Source organism: Apodemus sylvaticus, chromosome 23, assembly GCF_947179515.1.
Source record: "Apodemus sylvaticus chromosome 23, mApoSyl1.1, whole genome shotgun sequence".
Lineage (NCBI taxonomy): Eukaryota > Metazoa > Chordata > Mammalia > Rodentia > Muridae > Apodemus > Apodemus sylvaticus.
This window is the reverse complement of record NC_067494.1, coordinates 15,802,291-15,815,201: the sequence shown is the minus strand read 5'-3', so window position 1 is coordinate 15,815,201 and position 12,911 is coordinate 15,802,291.

Sequence of the window (12,911 nt, the reverse complement as noted above, 5' to 3'; positions counted from 1 at the left end):
ATTTCCCTTATGAATATCAATGCAAAAATACCCAATAAAATTCTTCCCAATCGAATTCAAGAACACCTCAAAACGATCGTTCTCCATAATCAAGTAGGCTTCATCCCAGGGATACAGGGATGGTTCAATATACAGAAATCCATCAATGCAATCGACTACATAAACAAACTCAAAGAAAAAAAAAACCACACGGTTGTTTCATTAGATGCTGAAAAAGCATTTGACAAAATTCAGCATCATTTCATGTTAAAAATATTGGAAAGAACAGGAATTCAAAGCCCATACCTAAACACAGTAAAAGCAATATACACCAAACAGGTAGCCAGCATCAAAACAAACGGAGAGAAACTTGAAGCAATACCACTAAAATCAGGGACTAGACAAGGCTGCCCCTCCTGTCTCCATATCTTTTCAATATAGTATTTGAAGTTGTAGCTAGAGCAATCAGACAACATAAGGGGGTCAAAGGGATACAAAATGGAAAGGAAGAAGTCAAACTATCACTATTTGCAGATGATTTAATAGTATACTTAAGTGACCCAAAAAACTCCACCGGAGAACTCCTACAGCTGATAAACAACTTCAGCAAAGTGGCAGGTTATAAAATCAACTCAAGCAAATCAGTAGCCTTCTTATACTCAAAGGATAAACAGGTTTAGAAAGAAATTAGGGAAATAACCCCCTTCACAATAGCCACAAGCAGTATAAAGTATCTTGGTGTGACTCTTACCAAACATGTGAAAGATCTATATGACAAGAACTTCAGGTCTCTGAACAAGGAAATCAAAGAAGACCTCAGAAAAAGGAAAAACCTTCCATGCTCATGGATTGGCAGGATCAATATAGTTAAAATGACCATCTTGCCAAAAGCAATATAGAGCTTCAATGCTATCCCCATCAAAATCCCAACTCAGTACTTCACAGAGTTAGAAAGAGCAATTCTCAAATTCATCTGGAATAACAAAAAACCCAGGATAGCTAAAACTATTCTCAACGGTAAAAGCACTTCTGGGAAAATCAGTTTCCCGGACCTCAAGCAATACTACAGAGCAATAGTGTTAAAAAACTGCATGGTACTGGTACAGTGACAGACAAGTGGACCAATGGAATAGGACTGAAGACCCAGAAATGAACCCACACACCTATGGTCACTTGATCTTTGACAAAGGAGCAAAAACCATCCAGTGGAAAAAAGATAGCCTTTTCAACAAATGGTGCTGGTTCAACTAGAGGTCAGCTTGCAGAAGAATGTGAACTGATCCATTCTTATCTCCTTGTACTAAGCTCACCTCCAAGTGGATCAAGGACCTCCACATAAAATCAGAGACACTGAAACTAAAGAAAAGAAACTGGGAAAGAACATTGAGCACATGGGCACAGGGGAAAATTACCTGAACAGAACACCAATAGCTTGTACTCTAAGATCAAGAATTGACAAATGGGACCTCATAAAATTACAAAGTTTCTGTAAGGCAAAGGACTGTGTCAATTGGACAAAATGGCAATCAGCAAATTGGGAAAAGATCTTCACCAACCCTACATCTGACAGAGGGCTAATATCCAATATATACAAAGAACTCAAGAAGGTAGACTCCAGAGAGCCAAATAACCCTATTAAAAATGGGGTACAGAGCTAAACAAAGAATTTTTACCTGAAGAACTTGGGATGGCTGAGAAGAACCTTCAGAAATGTTCAACATCATTAGTCATTAGGGAAATGCAAATCAAAAAAACCCTGAGATTTCACCTCACACCAGTCAGAATGGCTAAGATTAAAAACTCAGGAAAAAGTAGGTGTTGGTGAGGATGTGGAGAAAGAGGAACACTCCTCCACTGCTGGTGGGATTGCAAGCTGGTACAACCACTCTGGAAATCAGTCTGGAAGTTCCTCAGAAAACTGGACATGACACTTCCAGAGGACCCTGTTATAGCACTCCTGGGCATATACCCAGAGGATTCCCTGGCATGCAATAAGGACACATGCTCCACTATGTTCATAGCAGCCCTACTTATAATAACCAGAAGCTGGAAAGAACCCAGATGTCCCTTAATGGAGGAATGGATACAAAAAAAATGTGGCATATTTACACAATGAAATACTACTCAGCAATTAAAAACAATGAATTCATGAAACTCTTAGGCAAATGGTTGGAACTGGAAAATATCATCCTAAGTGAGGTAACCCAATCGCAAAAGAATACACATGGAATGCAGTCACTGATGTGTGGATATTAGCCCAGAAGCTCTGAATACCTAAGACACAATTCACATATCAAATCATTCCCAAGAAGTAGGAAGGAGAGGGCCCTGATCCTGGAAGGCTTGATGCAGCAATATAGGGGATTACCAGGACAGAGAAATGGGATGGGGTTGATTGGGGAACAGGTGGAGGAATGAGGGCTTATGGGACTTCCAGGTAGGGGGAAACAGGGAAAGAGGTAGTCATTTGGAATATAAACAAAGAATATAGAAAATTTTAAAAAGCTGACAATCAAAAAATAATAGTGTTTACTATAGTATAAAGGGGTAAAAACATTATTCTACATAATCTCTTGTTTAGCAAACTACAGCAAGTGAATAATACTGAAACTGATATGAAAAGTGTAAAATGGTATAGAACCAGGACTTTAGTATAGAATCTAGTGTCACAGAATGTTGTTAGTGGTCACATAAAAGCTGTTCCACCAAGAATGATTTAATTGAGAAAACAAAAAGTGAAAATTAACCGTGGTTCAGAATTGAGAAATGGATCTCAATGGGACATGCAGTTATTTATTAGCCAACATAAATTTTATTATAATTTATTATAAGAAATTATATTATCAGAAATAAAATTTGATGGAAGACTTTGTGACTTCTCACAAATATCAACTACGTATTGTTAAAGCCCTCTTGTGTTGTTATACTTTAGGTAAAATTGCACATATTTAGTGTATGTATCTTATCCATTTGGACATATTACCCACATCCATACAACATCATTACCTATCACAAACAACCATTTATGTTTGTCTACAGTATACAGAGCTGTCATAAAATGACAGACTTGCTATGAATCCCAGAATTCTCCTCAGCATATTTTCTAGGCACTTAAAATTAATTTTAAGAAGTATCATAATTTTCATGCTTGTTGTAGTTAGATTCATGGTGGCTTAAATTATGAAATAACCTAAATGCTCACCTTTAAAGGAGAAGCTGGATGTCTCAGGAGGACAGTGTACTAAATTAATGAAGACAATAGCAGTGGTTCAAGGATTGTACACTTATAAAGGAATCTCACAGTCAGTGCTGTATCCATTACAAAGCAGCATGTAATTACAGCGTAGGCACTGTCAATCTGCCCTTCTTTCTCCCATCTGATTTTAATCTTTAATGCCCTCACAAAGGCCCCATAGACCTGGAAATGGCCGCCCCCAAAGGACAAGACTGCTGCTCCAAGAAAGACATGCTAACTTTGTTGGGATGGATGGAGAACAACCTTCCATTTAATGACAACTCCAAAACTACGTGGTCACATATGGCCTGGGAAGAGTGTGGCTCAGGAGTGTGGCTCAAAGAGTGAGGTCTTTGTCCTTTCTACTCTCTAAAACTGGGTAGGGAAAAGCTGGGGGTTTAGCAGCAGCTTGATTTTGGTCTGGTTGCTCTCTCAAGGGGTTTTCTGACATGGACAATAAAGTGTTTCTAGGTCGTCTTGGTAAGAAGGATTTAACGCAAGGTGAGGGGTTGGTAACTAAATCAATTGGTATGGAAACAGTCTCATTTCCTCGCTCAGCCACAGAATAATAAAGTGCAACACACAAAATAGACAGCAAAATGGGGTGGTAAAGGCTACTCAGCAGATGTGTCTACTGCATCTTATGTGATTTAGGGACAGAGTCCAAATGGTGGCTGTATAAGAGCAGGAGAAGAAAACAAGTTAAAGCAACCATCGGTTCTTGACTCCAAAGAGCTTTGGTTCCAACAAACCCCTGAAGATCTTACAGGCAGGACATATTTTACCTCGAGGGGTTTTAGGTGAGTTGTTGCCCAGGATTAGATTTGTGTAGCTTGTTGAGTGCCTTCTCATCCCAAAGAGTCTAGAACACTGGAGTGCAGTCTCCAAACCTGCCAACCTGTCTGTATGTAATGAACTACGTGGAGATGCCCTCAGCAGTGGCCCTGATGTCCGTTTTCAGAGAGAAGGCTTCTGTCCTGGCGAGCAACACAGAGTCGCCTTAATGTCGGGATGGGTGCTGCCCACAGGATGGGTCTCATGTTGGGTAAGTGTTCACTGGTTATTCCCTCAGTCTCTGCTCCAGCTTTGCCCATGAATTTCTTTTAGAAGGGAAAAACTTTGTTCTGTGTATCTACTGTGCTGTGGTTTAAACTGACCCTTTAGCTTTCTTCTGATGTTCTCGCACATTCACCATTTGGACTCTGTCCCTAAATCACCTAACATATTGTGGAAGCATTTGCTATTCCATGCTAAGCTATTGTGCAAGGCTGGTGGTTTTTATTTTTAAGTTTATTATTTCTTGGTTTTTGGTTTTTGGTTTTGGTTTTGTTTTTCAAGACAAAGTTTTTCCCTGTAGCCTTTCCTCTTGTGAAGGGGATTAGATGTGGCTAATTTTGTTTTTGTATTATTAGGTAGTGTGCTTGGAATGTAGGTTGATCTTTCTTTTTTAAGATTTACATTGGATCCCATTACAGATGGTTGTGAGCCACCATGTGGTTACTGGTAATTGAAGTAAGGACCTCTGGAAATATAGGCAGTGCTCTTAACCTCTAAGCCATCTCTCCAGCCCTAAGACAAGGGTCTTAAAACCCACAGTCTTAGTGACATACCTGTTCCCACAAGACCACAACTCCAAAGAGTTCCACTCCATGGGCCAAGCATATACAAACCATCATAGTAGTCAAGTGTGTAGTTTCTATGAGTTTGGAAGCTTTGAGTTCTTTCTGCTTTTGTTGATATCCACCTTTAATCCTTGGTGATCTGACAGGATGCAGGGTATTATTTCAGTTTTTTATATCTATTAAACCTTGCACTGTTTCTGAATATATGCTCAGTTTTAGAGAAAGATTCATAAGGTGCAAAGAAGAAAGTATATTCTTTTATATCGGGGTAGAATGTTCTGTAAATATCAGCTGGATACATTTTGTTTATGTTGTCAGTTAGCTTGAGTATTTCTCTATTTGGTTTTGTCTGGAGGACCTGTCCATTGGTGAGAGTTAGCTATTAAAGTCTCCATGTGTGAGAGTTATTGTGTGGTTTTTGCTTTAAATCTGTTTATTTTACCAAGCTTGGTGACCATGTGTTCCAGGCATAGATGTTAAAAATTGAAATGTCATCTTTGTTGATTTTTTTCCTGTGATGAATATGTGGTGTCCTTCTCTAACTCTTTTGACTACTTTTGTTTAAAATCTATTTTGCTAGATATTGACAAGTCTACACCAGCTTGATTCTTAAGTCCATTTGATTGAAATATCTTTTTCCAACCCTTTACCTTAAACTAATGTCTATCCTTAATGTAAAGCTGTATTTCAGGTATGAAATAAAAGGATAGATTCTGTTTAGCATCCATTCTGTTAGCCTGTGTCTTTTTATTGGTGATGTGAGGTCATTGATACTGAGGTATATCATTGAAAAGTGATTGTTAATTCCTGGTATTTTGTTGTTATTGTTGGTGGTGGTGGTGGTTGTAGTTGTGGTATTGTGTGTGTGTTTCCCTTCTTTTGCAGATACTATGAAATTATTCACTAACCGTGTTTTCATGTGCATTGTCTGTGAGGGCAGAGTCGCAGCATCCCAGGGGAAGCACCACTTAATGCTGTGGGCAATGGGCGCCCAGGCCCTGCCCCGAGGACACGCCCCAGGCCCCGCCCACCTGGTGGGAGTGGTCATGTCCTTCTTGGAGAGCAGGAAACACAGGAAGTCTTCATAGCAGATCTTCCTACCCTTCTGCAGCTTCCTGCCCCTGCAGGGGCAGGGCCAGTGGTGACATCACTGGTGACATCAGTGATTATTTCACAGCCTGGGCCACACCCACAGGGCACACTCTCCTCCCACCACCACAGTGGCCGACCCACAGTCGCAGGAGGACCCAGAATGGTTGAGCTGTGATGTCATCATTGTGGAACCTGCCCTACCACACACCTGACTCACAACCAGTTGCCCAGTCCTGTCCTCCCTCCAGTGACACGACTCGGGTCCAGCCCACTCTGAGGTGCGTCTTGGGAGACGTCACCTGCTGGCCCGCCCTCACACTCACTTCCACCTTGTGTCACAAACGTGTGCACAGGCTCAGACCCCGTGCTCTCCCTGCCCACATCACAGAACAGAACAGTGGGCAGTGGCAGGCCTGGGGTCGGGGCAGGCCCAGTGGGTAACGGGCAGATGGGCAGGGCAGACCTGTGACAGACAGGTAAACACACAGTTATGAGCTCCTTAATAGTAACAGTATTAGCCGGGCGGTGGTGGTGCACGCCTTTAATCCCAGCACTTGGGAGGCAGAGGCAGGCAGATTTCTGAGTTCGAGGCCAGCCTGGTCTACAGAGTGAGTTCCAGGACAGCCAGGGCTACACAGAGAAACCCTGTCTGGAAAAACAAAAACAAACAAACAAACGAAAAAAAAAACAGTAACAGTCTTCATACCTGGCCCCGCCCACAGCCCGCGAGACCCCGCCCCTGTTCCACTCAACAATACCCTCCCTTCTGAAAGAGCCCCGTGATTAACTAAAATAATATGAATGAATGAATGAATGAATGAATGAATGAATGAATCAGTAAGGAGCTGATAAAAAAAAGCAGTAAAACAAAACACTTCACATTTGCCTCATAAAATGTATGTTGCAGTAACTCTAAAAAAGCAAGTGAACAATTCGTGTGACAAGCATGTTAAGTGTTTGGAAAAAAGAAATCAAAAAAGATATCAAAAGATTGAAAGTTATGGGGAGAGTGGGCAGCCTTGTCTAGTCCTGATCTTAGTGGGATGGCATCAAGTCTGTCTCCATTTTATTTGATATTGGTAGTTAATTTGCTGTATTTTGCTTTTTTGTTTAGGTATGGGACTTGAATACCTGATATGTTCAAGACTTTTAACATGAAGAGGTGTCGTATTATATCAAAGGCTTTTTCAGCATCTAATGAGATAATCATGTGGGCTTTTCCTTTGATATTGTTTATAAAGTGGATTATATTATTGGATTATCAAATATTGATACAACCTTGCATCCCTAAGATGAAGCCTACTTGATCGTGATGAATGATGGCTCTGATGTGTTCTTGTTCAGTTTCCTAGAATTTTATTGAGTACTTTTGCATTGATATTCATAACCAAAATTGTTCTGAAGTTCTCTTTCCTTTTTTTAATTTTTTTAAGATTTATTTATTATTATATGTAAGTACACTGTAGCTGTCTTCAGACACCCCAGAAGAGGGCATCAGATCTCATTACAGATGGTTGTGAGGCAGCATGTGGTTGCTGGGATTTGAACTCAGCCATCTCTCCAGCCCCTGAAGTTCTCTTTCTTTGTTGGGTCTTTGTGTGGTTAATGTATCAGAGAAATCACGGCTTTATAGAATGAATTAGGTAGTGTTACTTCTGTTTTTTTTTTTTTTTATGGAATAGTTTAAGGAATGATGGTATTATCTTTTCTTTGACATTCTGGTGGAATTCCACACAAAAACCTTTTCATCCTGGGCTTTATTTTTATTTATGTATTTTTTTTAGTTGAAATGTTTATATTGACTTCTGCCTTTAGGGTATATGGGCCTGCTTATATAGTTTACTGTTCTTGATTTAACTTTGGTACATACTATCTATCTACAATATCATCAGTTTCATCTAGAATTTCTAGTTTTGTTGAGTATAGGCTTTTGTGGTAGAATCTGATGATTTTTTGAATTTCCTCAGTTTAATCGTATATCTCTGTTTTCACTTCTGATTTTGTTAATTTGGATACTGTCTCTGTGCCCTTTAGTCAGATTGGCTAGGAGTTTATTTATCTTGTTGAATTTAAAAACAAAAACAAACAAACAAAAAAAAACAAGCCTTTGGCTTTGTTGATTCTTTGTATCATTCTTTGTTACTATTTGGTTGATTTGGGCCCTGATTTTGACTATTTCTTGCCACCTACACCTCTTAGGTGCATTTGCTTCTTTTGGTTCTAGGGCTTCAGGTGAGCTATTAAGTTGAAGGGTAAAATCTTTCCAAAAAATTTTGTTGCTAGTCACAGGTGATTCATGATACATACAAATCTCGTTAACTGGAATTCTGATGGAATCGGATGCCTGCTCCTGGGCTCTGTGGGAATTGTATGCATGTGGTGCAAATATATTCAGCAGGCTGAACTCCCATTTATAATTAATTTCTCTTATTAAGTAAATGTTATCATCCCAGCACTCTGGGAGGCAGAGGCAGGCGGATTTCTGAGTTGGAGGCCAGCCTGGTCTACAGAGTGAGTTTCAGGACAGCCAGGGCTATACAGAGAAACCCTGTCTCGAAAAAACAAAACAAAAAAAAGTTATCAATTTTATTGTTTTGTTCCATATTAGTGTTTATTGTCACCCACCTTGCTAGTGTGGCTTTTATCCTGTGCACTGCTCTGCAGGGGACTCTTTATTTTGCACTCTTCTTTGATTTAACAAGGTATTGATAGCTATAATGATTTGTGGAGTTTTTGTTTAGTGTGTGCAAAGATTCACAAGTACTGCACACTTAGACTTAGTGCCCCTGTTTATAACCCCAGCTCCCAGGAATGGGAGCAGAAAGAAAAACATTTAAGAATATCTTCAGTCAGGACACAATGCACTTGAGATCATCCTGGATCACAGTGTGTCACTACAAGCCTATAGTGAGAGCAGCACATAGACCTTTCCCAGCATCAAATGGTAACACTTCTCAGGCAGCATCTCTGTGTGTCTCTTTTCTTCTTTCTTTTTGGCCTGGACTTGCTTTGAATATGGTATAATGATAGTAGATTTCAAATATCCTAAACTCTGTGGCATCAATATAAAAATTTTATACCTAACCTGATTTAAACCAAATTTCTACTACTCTATAAATTCTTCGAGCTTCTTTAACATACATAAAAAGAGAGAACATTGTTTGAAATTGCGGTTTAGAGCACATCTCATGACAGATTCAATGGAAAGTAGGTAAGGGATCTGAGTGATGAGATAGTTCCTTATGTGGCAGAAACTTTTATTTGTGTTTCTGTGTGTGTGTTCTGTGTGTGTCTCCTTATTCTGTGTTTGTGTGCGCGTGCGCGCGCGTGTCTGTCGGTGTGTGCGTGTGTGTGTGTGTGTGTGTGTGTGTGTGTGTGTGTGTGCTTTCCCTGGAAGATGCCTGTGTTGGGAATTTTTAGTCTTTGCTAACATGATGTGATACACCAAGGTATACTAAAGGTAGAGGTGTATCAAAGCTACAGAGCATGTTATGTACGACAGATACTCTTATATCCCAGCATGCTCAATGGAGCTGCATATAATCCACAACTCACACAAAATATGAGTTTCAATCAACTTCTTATGTTTTCTTCAAGGATCTCTTTTATGGAATTCAGATCTTCTGGTTTGCATCGACACCACAAATACCTGAACTACCTTCCTCACCTAATTTGAAGAAATGGTTGTAGGACAGTGTGTATCATATTCCTATATTTATCCTTCCCCATTCTTCAGGTTTCTCCCAAATTGTCCCTTTTTTCTGTGAATCCATCACTGGTGATGCTGTGACAATATGAATGAGTGGGCTCTCACAGTTGTCACCTCTGAGATGGTATCTGTATTTTTTGGTGATCGTAAAATGGATCCTCCTACATTTTTAAATTGACCAAAGGGTGATGTAGAAAGAGCATCAGTTATGGTGCCTCAGAGAAGAGTCCTTCTAAGTTTCCAAAATAAAGCTAAAGAGCTGACAAAGATTCTGAAAATAAGACAGTCACAGAAGGCAGCACGCATGGAAGGATTTTGTTATGTGAGTGGGGTAACATCCACAATACACAACAGTCAGACAGCTGCAGGATGTAGTTAAGAACATAATTAGGGCAGTATTAATGCCTATAATAGGAAGAAAACTGTCAAGAGTACCATCTAAAATCCAAGGTCATGGTTTGTGTTGGGTGTTAGAAGACTGATTTTTTGGCCTTCTTTTAAGGCCAGTAGTTTGTTTGAAACACATGAGGAATTTTGAACAAATACAAGTTTAGATTCAACCACTGTATCTCCTGTATTGTGACTTTGGGTGATATATGAACAATTACATTTTGAGAAAATATTCTTAGCATCATTGTTAATGTGCTTGTGTTTAGTAAGGTAAAGTGGGCTTCTGTTATGAGTTGGACTATATTGCAGAGTCCTTCATTAGAGGATATAACTGTGACCAGCTCTTTGCCTTTCAGACTCCTGCCTAAGGAACACATACCTGCTGCATTATTAGAAATGCTGGTTGAAGTCCCATGAGATAGGATACCTGAATAATTCTACAAATCCATGAGTTTGGTAACAGAAGCTCCTCCACTACATTTAAATCCGGGAGCATGCTTGAGTAGCATAATGAAGGACACAATCTATTAGTGGCAAGTACTCTTTAAAAAAAAAAAAAAAACCTATTTTCTTATTTTTATTTGTTATTTTATTTATTTACATTTCAATGTTATCTCCTTTCCAGGATCCCCTCCTCCTCCTTCTTCTATGAGGGTGCTCCCCCACGCCTGCCTCAGCAGCCTATTGTTCCCTAAAGCTGGGTTATCAAGCCTTCACTGAACCAAGGCGTTCCCCTCCCAGTGATGCCAGATAAGGCCATCCTCTGCTACACATCTGGTTGGAGCCATGGGTCCCTCCTTCTGTACTCTTTGGTTGGTGGTTTAGTCCCTGTGATCTTGGGGGGGGTGTATCTGGTTGGTTGATATTGTTCTTCTTCCTATGAGGTTGCAAACCCCTCAGCTCCTAAATCCTTTCCCTAACTTCAGTATTGGTGTCCCTGTGCTCAGTCAGTGTTTGGCTGTGAGCATCCGCATCTGTGTTGGTCAGGAATTGGCAGAGCCTGTCAGGAGACAGCTGTACCAGGCTCCTGTCAGCATCCACTTCTTGGCATCAGCAAGGGTCCGTGTTTGGTGACTGCATGTGGGATGGATATCCAGGTGGGGCCGTCTCTGGATGGCCTTTACTTCCGTCTCTGTCCCACTCCTTGTCCCTGTGTTTCATTTAGACAGGAGCAATTCTGGGTTAAAATTTTTGGAGATGGTGGGTGACCCCATCCCTCAACCAGGGGGCCACGCCTAACTGGATATGGTCTTACCAGTTCTCCCTCCCTTTTGTTGGGTATTTCCTCTAATGTCATCCCTGTGGGGTCCTGGGAGGCTCTTGCTTTCCTGGCTTCTGGATCTTTCCCTTTGCTACTCCCAGTTCCCCATCCCCCATTGCTACACACCTCTGTCAAATTTGCTGACCCTCTGTACATCTCCTCCATCTCCTACCATACCTGATTCTATCCCTCTTTTCTTCTGCCCCTCTTCTCTTCCTCCCAACTCCTTCCCACCCCCTACTTCCCTTGGTTGTTTTGTTCCCCCTTCTAAGTAGGACTGAAGCATCCATTCCTTGTTCTTCCTTCCTCTTGAGCTTCATGTGGTCCGTGAGTTGTACGGTGGGTATTTCATGCTCTCTGCCTAATATCCACTTATCAGTGAGCACATAAAATGGGTGTTCTTGTTTTAGGATGAAAGGTTCCATATGTATCTGTTAAGTCCATTGGCTCTATAACTTCCTGTTAGTTTCATTCTGTTTCTGTTTAATGTGTGTTTCCATGATCTGTCCATTGCTGAGAGTGGAGTGTTGAAGTCTCCCACTGTTATTGTGTGAGGTGTGATGTGTACTTTGAGTTTAGTAAGGTTTCTTTTATGAATGTGGGTGCCCTTGCATTTGGAGCATAGACGTTCAGAATTGAGATTTCATGGTAGATTTTTCCTTGGATAAGTATGAAATGTCCTTCCTTATCCTTTTTGAAAACTTTTGGTTGAAAGATGATTTTATTTAATATTAGAATGGTTTCTCCAGCTTGTTTTTGGCACTATTTGCTTGGAAAAATTGTTTTTCATCACTTTAGTGTCTGTCTTTGACACTGAGGTGAATTTCCTGCACACAGGAAATTGCTGGGTCCTGTTTACGTGCCCCATCTGTTAGTCTATGTCTTTTTATTGGGGAATTGAGTCCATTGATGGTGAGAGATATTAAGGAATAGTGAGTGCTGCTTCTTGTTGTTTTTTATGTTATTTCTATGTTTGAGTGGTTATCTTCTCTTGGGTTTGTTGGAAGAAGATCACTTTCTTGCCTTTTCTAGGGTGAAGTTTCCCTCATGGTGTTGGCATTTTCCATCTATTATCCTTTCTAGGGCTGCATTTGTGGAAAGATATTGTGTAAATTTGTTTTTGCAAGAGAATATCTTGGTTTCCCCATCCATATTAATTGAGAGTATTGCTGGGTATAGTAGCCTGGGCTGGCATTTGTGTTCTCTTAGAGTCTGCATGACATCTGCCCAGGATCTTCTAGCTTTCATGGTCTCTGGTGAGAAGTCTGGTATAATTATGATAGGTCTTCCTTTATATGCTACTTGACCTTTTTCCCTTACTGCTTATAATATTCCTTCTTTGTTTTGTACATTTGATATTTAGATTATTATGTGACAGGAGGATTTTCTTTTCTGGTCTAACCTATTTGGAGTTCTATTGGCTTCTTGTATGTTCATGAGCATCTCTTTCTTTAGGTTAGGAAAATTTTCTTGTACAATTTTGTTGAAGATAATTATTAGTCCTTTAAATTGGGAATACTGTCGGGCGGTGGTGGTCCAGGCCTTTAATCCCAGCACTTGGAAGGCAGAGGCAGGAGGATTTCTGAGTTCAAGGCCAGCCTGGTCTACAGAGTGAGTTCTAGG